The sequence below is a fragment of the Erythranthe guttata genome, chromosome 3 (genome assembly GCF_056151865.1).
Source record: "Erythranthe guttata isolate IM_541 chromosome 3, IM_541, whole genome shotgun sequence".
In the NCBI taxonomy this organism is placed as follows: domain Eukaryota; kingdom Viridiplantae; phylum Streptophyta; class Magnoliopsida; order Lamiales; family Phrymaceae; genus Erythranthe; species Erythranthe guttata.
Genome location: NC_142535.1, coordinates 16,825,806 through 16,834,584, shown reverse-complemented (window position 1 = coordinate 16,834,584; position 8,779 = coordinate 16,825,806). Strand labels below are relative to the sequence as shown.

The 8,779-nt window shown below is 36.7% G+C and overlaps 1 long non-coding RNA gene across 1 annotated transcript; it reads right to left on the bottom strand.

The window, feature by feature from the left end:
- Positions 1–4,845: 4,845 nt before the first annotated feature.
- LOC148771966 (uncharacterized) lies at positions 4,846–6,363 on the bottom strand. The gene is made up of 2 exons (XR_016030556.1): positions 5,284–6,363; positions 4,846–5,183 (listed from the first exon to the last, which is right to left on the bottom strand). It is a non-coding gene; the product is annotated as an uncharacterized LOC148771966 (long non-coding RNA).
- Between the last annotated feature and the right edge of the window lie 2,416 nt (positions 6,364–8,779).

Here is an 8,779-nt window from a genome sequence, read left to right as displayed (position 1 = left end):
TTGAACACGTGGATATGCGCTTCGATGTAGGAGAGGAGATGAGAGGCAAAGTCGGTCCCACCGGGCGTGCCAATTTGTTAACCTCAAATTTAAATGTCTGCAAAATAAATTACAAGACAAGAAAAAATAGGAACAAATAATTATATTTTAATCAAAACGAAAATGGGTTACAATCTTTGTTGATTCCTCTGATTCTTCTCCTAGATATAATCCAAGGGCCGAAGCTTGTTCTTGAATTGAGAGCTTGATTCCACCGTTGATTTGCGGAAGTAGATATGGATATCTAGAAATCGATTTGGGGATTTCTAGGTCTTGTGGGTATGGTGGCTTGATGAAGATGTCGAACCTCCGCGGTTGTTGTTCTTCGTTGTGGCAAGAGCTCGAGACTTGAGAGCTTTTGAGTGCTTGATGTCCGCCTTGCTTGATGCTTGTGTACTTGTCTTCTTCTATATGTTTGAGACCTACTTTTATAGACTCGGTTTTAGGGTTTCTTGACTTGAAACTTGGACCGGTGGGCTTGACCACTTGCCACTTCACGTGGGCTAGATTTTATAAGCCCAAATAGCTAACCCAAATGAATAAGAATTTAGTACTTATTTTGAGTTAACTCACATCGCACATTTGCGGAGCCCAAATTTAGTGTGGACTTCGATATAAAGCCCAAACTCTTCACGGGCTTTGAATTGAGATTCAAATTAATAACCGATTTATTTGGATTATTAATTTGTAACTTAATCTCAAAAATTGATATAAGCCCAAATTTATTATGGACCTTTAATCGAGATCCGAATTAATAACCAATTTATTTAGGCTATTAATTCGTAATTTAATCTCAATTTTGATGTCAACACATATATTTTATGAACTATCAAGAGCTCAACTACACCACAACCATCGTCGCTAGATCGTGGTGATTCAATCAAATAGAAGTGCTTTAAAAACATAGGTGATAATAGAGAACATCGACAAAGCTCGTCCACCACCATTATCGGGGTGAACTCGAGAGTTTGGCCCACAAAATCAATAGTTACAAACTCATGACCAGGATTCATCAATCCGTAAATCTTACTTTGGAAGGATCCTATCGCTAATAATAGACGAACATTTCCATCTTCTTTTTTTTTCCGAGTTTCACAAATTATGTATCTCCAATCTGACATAAAGATTGTTTCATCATAGAATTGAACAAAATATAACAACCAGATTCAGTTGGGGGTTTAGACAAAATAAATTGGTTGCAAACATATGGCCGGTCCAGTAGTGGGAGCTGAATAATATCCATGGATATTGGTTTCCAAAGGCAACACTCACCTTTTCGATCACGATCTATTTCAACATCTACAAGAGCTAACCATCCGTAACTAGAACCAAATACCCTCTTATTGCACAATATTGGAATATTACCCAAGAACCTGCAACTATTTTCCAATAAGTCGTAAGTTGAATGTTTATCGACGAATGGCCGTGTGATATCAAGAGCAAAGGTGGTGATTCCTTCTCCATGTTTTCCCCCATACAACAATAAAAATAAAATAACGAACTTTGAAGTTTAATTGAAAAGTTGGACTAACGAAAAATAAAAATAAAATAACTAGAGCTTAGGAATTTAATTGATAAGTAGGATGCTTATATAGGAATTACTAATTAGGGTTTTCTGTATCCTAAACTAGGTCTAATAAGGATTTATATAGGGAAATAACTTGCAACTCAAATTATTACGGTCTTAAGATTCTTTCTTGGTATAGTTGATTAAGAAAAGGAATTATTAATTTTAAACTAATTCTAATTCCAATAGGAATAAGAAAACATCTCTATATTTATTCCAACTAAATTATTTCTGAAAATAAGATCTCCAGCAGAAATTGAAAGGTCACAAAAAAACCGTAGCCTTCTTATATTGATCATCGAGGTATGTGATTTATTCTAGCTATGAAAATTTTCTACGGACTCGATAAGTTTATTTATTTATTTAATTTTTTTCTTTTCTTTTTGTAGGGTTATAAAGTAATGGATTGGAATAATCTTCCTCAAGAACTTGTGGATTTGATATTATCAAACGTATTTGCTAAAGACAGACTAAATTTTAGCGTTGTATGTCGATCTTGGAACGAGGCTGTGTCAACTTCACCTTTTCGTCATTCTCCATGCCTAATGTTCTACCAAAGGAGTAAGCATCTTTGGAGATTCTCTCAGCACGACAATTTTTTTGACATGGAATACCCGAACTCGAAAACACAATAATACTCTCCTCCAATCATGGATGGTTGCTCATGACATCTCGAGATCGTAAAAATCTTTTCTTCTACAATCCTTTCAACAATCATATGATTAAACTACCCTCACCAACAGACATCTACACAACAATATGTTTCTCCCACCCGCCAACTTCCCCAAATTGTTTTCTTGTCGGAATTACAACTGACATGCCATTTCGGCCGGTTATAGGTGTTCTTAAACATGGAGAAGGTGCGTGGAAGGTTTTTGAATATTACAATAGATGGCATGCATTTGACGTGTCCCATAGCCCTCCAGTTTTGCTTTATGGGTTATTCATCTTTTTGGATGTCAACGGCAATGTGTCGAGCTTTGATATCGACAAACATGGCCGTGGATCTGGTTGGGGTATCTCCGTTAGACCTTTGAAGCAACGTAGGCTTCGTAGGAATATCAAGGCACAATTTTTGATCAAACCTAAAGGGGAGGAGGAAATTTTTGGTGTATTCGCTATGCACGACGACAACAGAAAGATCAGAGTGTTTAGGCTAGATTTGGATGATCTTTCATGGAAATTGGTGGAAGACTTGGGGAACAGGGTGTTTTACATGAGCAACACAGGTTCTTTCGGGTATACAACCAAGGTTAAAACGATGGCAAACAAGATATTCTTTCCCAAATTTAATGGCGATAGTATTGTATATTACTCGCTGGAGACACAGAAATATCATTCGTTTGAGGGTAGTTATTCGAGCAACAATTCCTATGACCTTAGAAGAATGGACTTAGCAACTTGGACAATGCCTACATCATCATCAACTGTTGATCCAAGAGAATCATTGGCATGGTTCTGATCAAGTTAATTGTTCGGTGTTTGCGAACTAATTCTTTAAAATTTTTAATTTATTTTTGTCTTTTATCTCAACTTAGTATAACAGTCTAGCAATTTGGTTTAATTCGTTTACTTTGTCAAGCTTTAATTCTACCGAATGCCTGTTTTTGTGTGTTATAGTAAATATTTTAGGTGCACAAAAGCTACTATCTCTAGCTATAGAAAGTTATATTAGTAATTGAACATAAATAATGCAACGTAGTCATATACATATTCTAAATATAAATGCACAATAATACAAAATTATATATTAAATCCAGCCACCATAAAAAATTAGGGATAATTAGTGAAACCCCCCTAAAACATTTGATTATATTAGGATGGATATACCCTCATTTTGCATATTAGTGAGAACCCCCCATATTCATATTTTAATTTAGCATAAATACCATTTTTATATGGTATGTCTATATTACCCTTAAATTACTACATAAAAACACCAAACCCTATTTCTCTAATTCATTCTTCAAGTTTATTCCACTAGCCGTCACCTCTCTCGCTTCTCTCCCCTGCCATCTCGTTTTTTTGCCTTTCTCTTCCCTGCCATCGATCCCCATCTCTGCCCAGCCGGCTCTCAATTGCCACCGCTCCCCACCACCTTCTCGACATCCCCATCTCCCTAGACAAGGATTGGCGGCGCGACAACGGCGGAGAATATTACACAGACTACCCGACAACATCTTTAAAGAGGGAGGGCATGGAACAACGTTTTAGGCTTCATCGGCGGCGATCTGATGTGGTGGATTGGTAATTGGCGGATGACACCAGAAGGTTTTTGTCCTTGCTCCACTTGAGAGTGATTGGTAGGTCGAAGATGTGGAGCGGCTGAGACGGCGGTGCGGGAACCCTGACATCCATAGCACACTAACAAAAGCTCTTCGAAACGGCATCGTTTGATTTCACGAAGCCCGTACTCAGTTTCTCTGAAATTGGGGTTTTTTATTTTGTTGTTGATTTAGATAAATTATAGTTGTTTTCGATTTTTATGGTTGATTTCAATAATTTTATAGTTGATTTCGACAATTTTGTAGTTGATTTTGATTTTTTTATGATCGAGATTATTAATTTGTAGCTGATTTTATTTGGTACGCCTGCTATTGAAAACCACTACTTTTTGTAGTCGTTTTACAAGTTTCTCGTAAACCACTAATTTATGTAGTCGTTTTATAAGTTTCTTGTAGTTGCTTGGGGAAATAAAGAAACAAAAAAATAGTTGTTTTTAGCAATTTTATAGTTGATTACGAAGAAAATTGAGCCAAAAAAATTATAGTTGATTTCAAAGAAAAATAGTTGTTTTCGGATATTTAATAGTCAGCCAAAAAAATTATAGTTGATTTCAAAGAAAAATAGTTGTTTTCGGATATTTAATAGTCGTTTTGAAAAAAACAAAAACTGAAAAAAAAAATTAAAATAAAAAAAAAAGAATTAAAAAAATATGGAAAATAATATATTTAAAAAACAGTTTTTTAACAAATAATTATTTTTTTAAATAAATAAATAAATATTATAATTAATATATATATATATATATTATAGTAATGGAAGTGAATAGGAGGGAGGGTAAATGTGGAATAATAAAAAAATTGGATCTGTCACTAATAATGAAAAAGGGACTGGATCTCACCTTATTAAAAAAATGTTAGAGGGGTTCTCACTAATAGTCCCAAAAAATTAACAAGAAAAAAAAAAGGAATTAATTAAGTCAATAGCCATATAGAATCATATAATTTAGTCATGGATTAAACATTTACATCATTAACCTGATATAAAAAAACATGTTCATCTGCAAAGTTTTAAATTATATAATTCAAATATTACTCTTAATTAATATATGAGTTTGACCCTACAATAATGAGGTATATGTGATATCAAGTCAACCCAAAATCGACCCACGTGGCCCGATAAGCGGCCCGAATACTCACACGATTGAGTCCAAACAATTCCTGTAATTTGAATATTCTTTTATATTCCAACGGAATCTGTTTATCTTTTAGGCACATTTCATAATCAAATTGGGGTTCCAACTTCCCATAACCAAACAGTCAGAATCTCTTGCTTGTGCCAGCTATGCAATTTGCTGTGCATTTATTTTCCACAATTAAAAAATAATATTAATTAAAAAAATTATATATACACTTTTAAATTACCATAAAATAAATTTAATACGTGCTAATTACCGGGATTGACAGAGCAGCATTCATAGCTGAAAGAAATATAGAATGTGTTCTAAGAAGCCTACACGCGCCGTTCACCATTAAATGCCAAGGAAAAGACAAATGAAATTGACATCCCAAATATAATAAGGATTAGAGGTATAGTTGTAATTATCTAAATAAGATTTTTCTTTTTTTTTGTGAAAGACTTTTTTACATAAATATATACCGTAAATTACAACCCCTGAGGTATGGTCAAATTACGAAATTCGCTCTCATGTTTGGGTAATTATAACTACTCTTCAATTATAATTTTTTTACACATCCATCCCCACAGTTTCAAAATTAGAGGAATCTTCGAGATTATATGATATACTATCACTTTTGTACCTATTTTATCCCATTCAAACTCCACATTTTGAAGTAAGATGATTATAATGTGTTTTTTTGCTTGTATAGATCAGATTGTGGTGCATCATAAACTATATTTTACGCAAAACTAGTACAAACTGGCGTACAGTCCACGACATCTAGATGCTTGTGTTGAATTTGACACCATAAAGGAGGATGTGTAAGAAATAATCATAATTCGGACGATAATGTAATTATCCAGACAAAAGGGAATTATTTTTATAAATTGACCATAACTGAAGTGCAACTAAAGAGGTGGTTGTAATTTACCCCAAATATATATGATTATTAAAATCGCCAGGAATGGATCTGTAATGACATTTTCAGTTTTTTATTTTAGTTTTTCAAAAGTTGAAAATAAGTTTCAATTTTTGTTCCAAAAAAATGGAATTAAAAAATTCATTCCAATTATCAGAATCTGCTGAATTTCGGAAAATTTGGAAATTGCACTAATTTATAATTTTTTTATTCCAAATTCAATATAATATGAATTTTTAGAAATTTTCTTCCAACATTTTTATAATTTCTCGACAAAAAAAATGAAGAGATCTAAAACAAATGTCAACAAAATGCAATGTAAAAAAGAACAACATTCTATTGAGAAAAAAAAAAAAAACGAACATAAATAGTTCGACATACCAACATAGTTCCTGCAACATAAGAAAAGAAAAACAGTTCAAAAAAGCTAACATAACTAATCTTATATATAAAAGAAAGAAACGTTAGGGCAATCCTAAGAAACCCTAATGTCATATTTGTAATTTTGTTTTCAATTTTTATCAAATTTTTATCTCCTTAATATTATTTTAAATATTATTTTCGAATTTTATCATATTTGTATCCCCTAAATATTATTTTAGATATTTTTTAGGATTTTTATCAGATTTTTGTCTCCTTATTTGTTCATTATTTGCACGGAGGCCCTTATTGCCATGTTACATGCTGCGACGAGAGAAGGACGTCTACAGGGCATCAAAGTAGCTCCCACAGCGCCTATGGTCTCCAGCCTTTGTTTTGCCGACGACACCTTGATCTTTTGTCAAGCGTCGGAAGCGAATGCTCGTACCCTTAGAAATATTCTTTCACAGTACGCACATGCCTCCGGCCAGGTCATTAATTCAGACAAATCCACGTTCGTCTGCTGCCCCTCAACCTCTCTTGCTGAAGCAGATTTGATCCACTCAATTCTCGGGTTTCAAAGGGTCGACAGACATGACAAGTACCTTGGCCTTCCTGCGACTATGGGTCGGACTCGCAAAGAGATTTTTGGGTATCTCAGAGACCGAGTATGGCAGCGAATTCGGAGTTGGAGCTCGAAGCAACTTTCGAAAGCCGGGAAGGAAATTCTCATTAAAGCAACTCTTCAAGCTATACCGTCATATGTCATGTCATGCTTCCGTCTTCCCCAAGGATTAATTGCTGAGATTGAGGCGGCTATTCGGCGATTTTGGTGGGGATCTGGAAATGGCAAAGCAGTAGCTTGGATGGCATGGTCTACCATGTGTAAACCTAAAGGAGTGGGTGGAATGGGATTTCGTGACCTTAAAGCTTTCAACCTCGCTCTTCTCGCGAAGCAAGCATGGAGAATCCTTACCCAACCTGACCTGCTCCTCACCCAAATTCTCAAAGCTCGCTATTTCCCTCAAGGTGGATTTTGGAACGCTACGGAAGGTCATCGACCGTCGGCGACATGGCGCAGTGTTCTTCAGTCCCGTCATCATCTTCGAGACGGTTTTCGGATCCGAATTGGTAATGGTCAATCGACGTCAATTTGGGGGGACCCTTGGATTAGTGGCGAAGGGTCGGCCATGATTATCACCGCCCGGCCGAAGCATACCTCCTTCCCCAATTCTGTTTCTGACATCATCGACCATCGGACAGGTTCTTGGAATGTGACTATGATCGAAAACATATTTTGGCCGGTTGACATGCACAGCATATTAGCGGTGCCCATAGGTGGGCCCTCGAGTCATGACCGTGTGATTTGGTCACTGTCGGAATCCGGCAAATTTACAGTGAGGTCCTGTTATCACAACATTATGGACAAATTTCTTCGTGGTACGCATTCGGGAAAGGGCAACGGGGGAGATGCCAGCGGCACGCAAGCTCGTAAGTGGCACAAGATTTGGAAACTAGACATTCCTCCTAAGATCCGAAATTTTCTATGGCGCGCGTGTGCTGAAATCCTCCCATGCAGAGTGGAACTTTTCCGACGCACTATTACCCAAGACCCGTTTTGTCCGTCGTGCGGACATAAACCTGAGACGACCCTCCATGCAATTTTTGGGTGTGAGGGCGTTAGACAACTCTGGAAACAGGCCCCTTTTCATCTCTCCCATTTCGATGATGGCAATCCGTTCTGGAGTTGGTTGGAATATTTGGAGCAAACGTTGGCTAAAGAGTATTTTCTTTTGGCGGTGGTGGTGTGCTGGAAAGTCTGGGAAAGGAGAAATCGCCAGCTTCACGGGGAGGAGTGCTTCAAATTAGCAGATATTATCGGTTGGTGCAGTGTCTATCTCCAAACATTCAATGAAGCACAATTTCGCCCCCTCAAACCTCCATCACCTAACCTCCAAGAAGTCTGGCAGCCTCCACCAACGGGAACCCTTAAAGTTAACGTGGACGCCGCATTTCCTTTGGGACAGGACTACTACAATATTTCGTTGGTGGCCCGTGACTGTACCGGTAGATGCATCTGGTGGAAGGTGAGGAAGTTAATGGGCAGGGTCCGACCATCTGATGGAGAAGCTCGTGCTGTCCTCCAAGCACTCATCACTAGCCGTAATCGTCAATGGCAATCTATAATTGTAGAGGGGGACTGCTTACAAATTATGGAAGCTCTACGCAACAAGGCACATTCGCTCAGATCCTACGGAGCCATTTTAGAAGAATGTTTTATTGAAGCTCGTTTTTTTTCTTTTTGCAATTTTTCCTTTGTTAAGAGACGGGGCAATAGCTTGGCTCATGAACTAGCTTCCATCTCTGTTTCTGACTGTTCGGAAGGGACTATTCTCCCTTCACATTTGGCCAATAGTGCCTAATAAAGATTGCAATGTCTTCTTAAAAAAAAACTATATTTTAAATATAATTTTCAACTTTTAGCAGATTT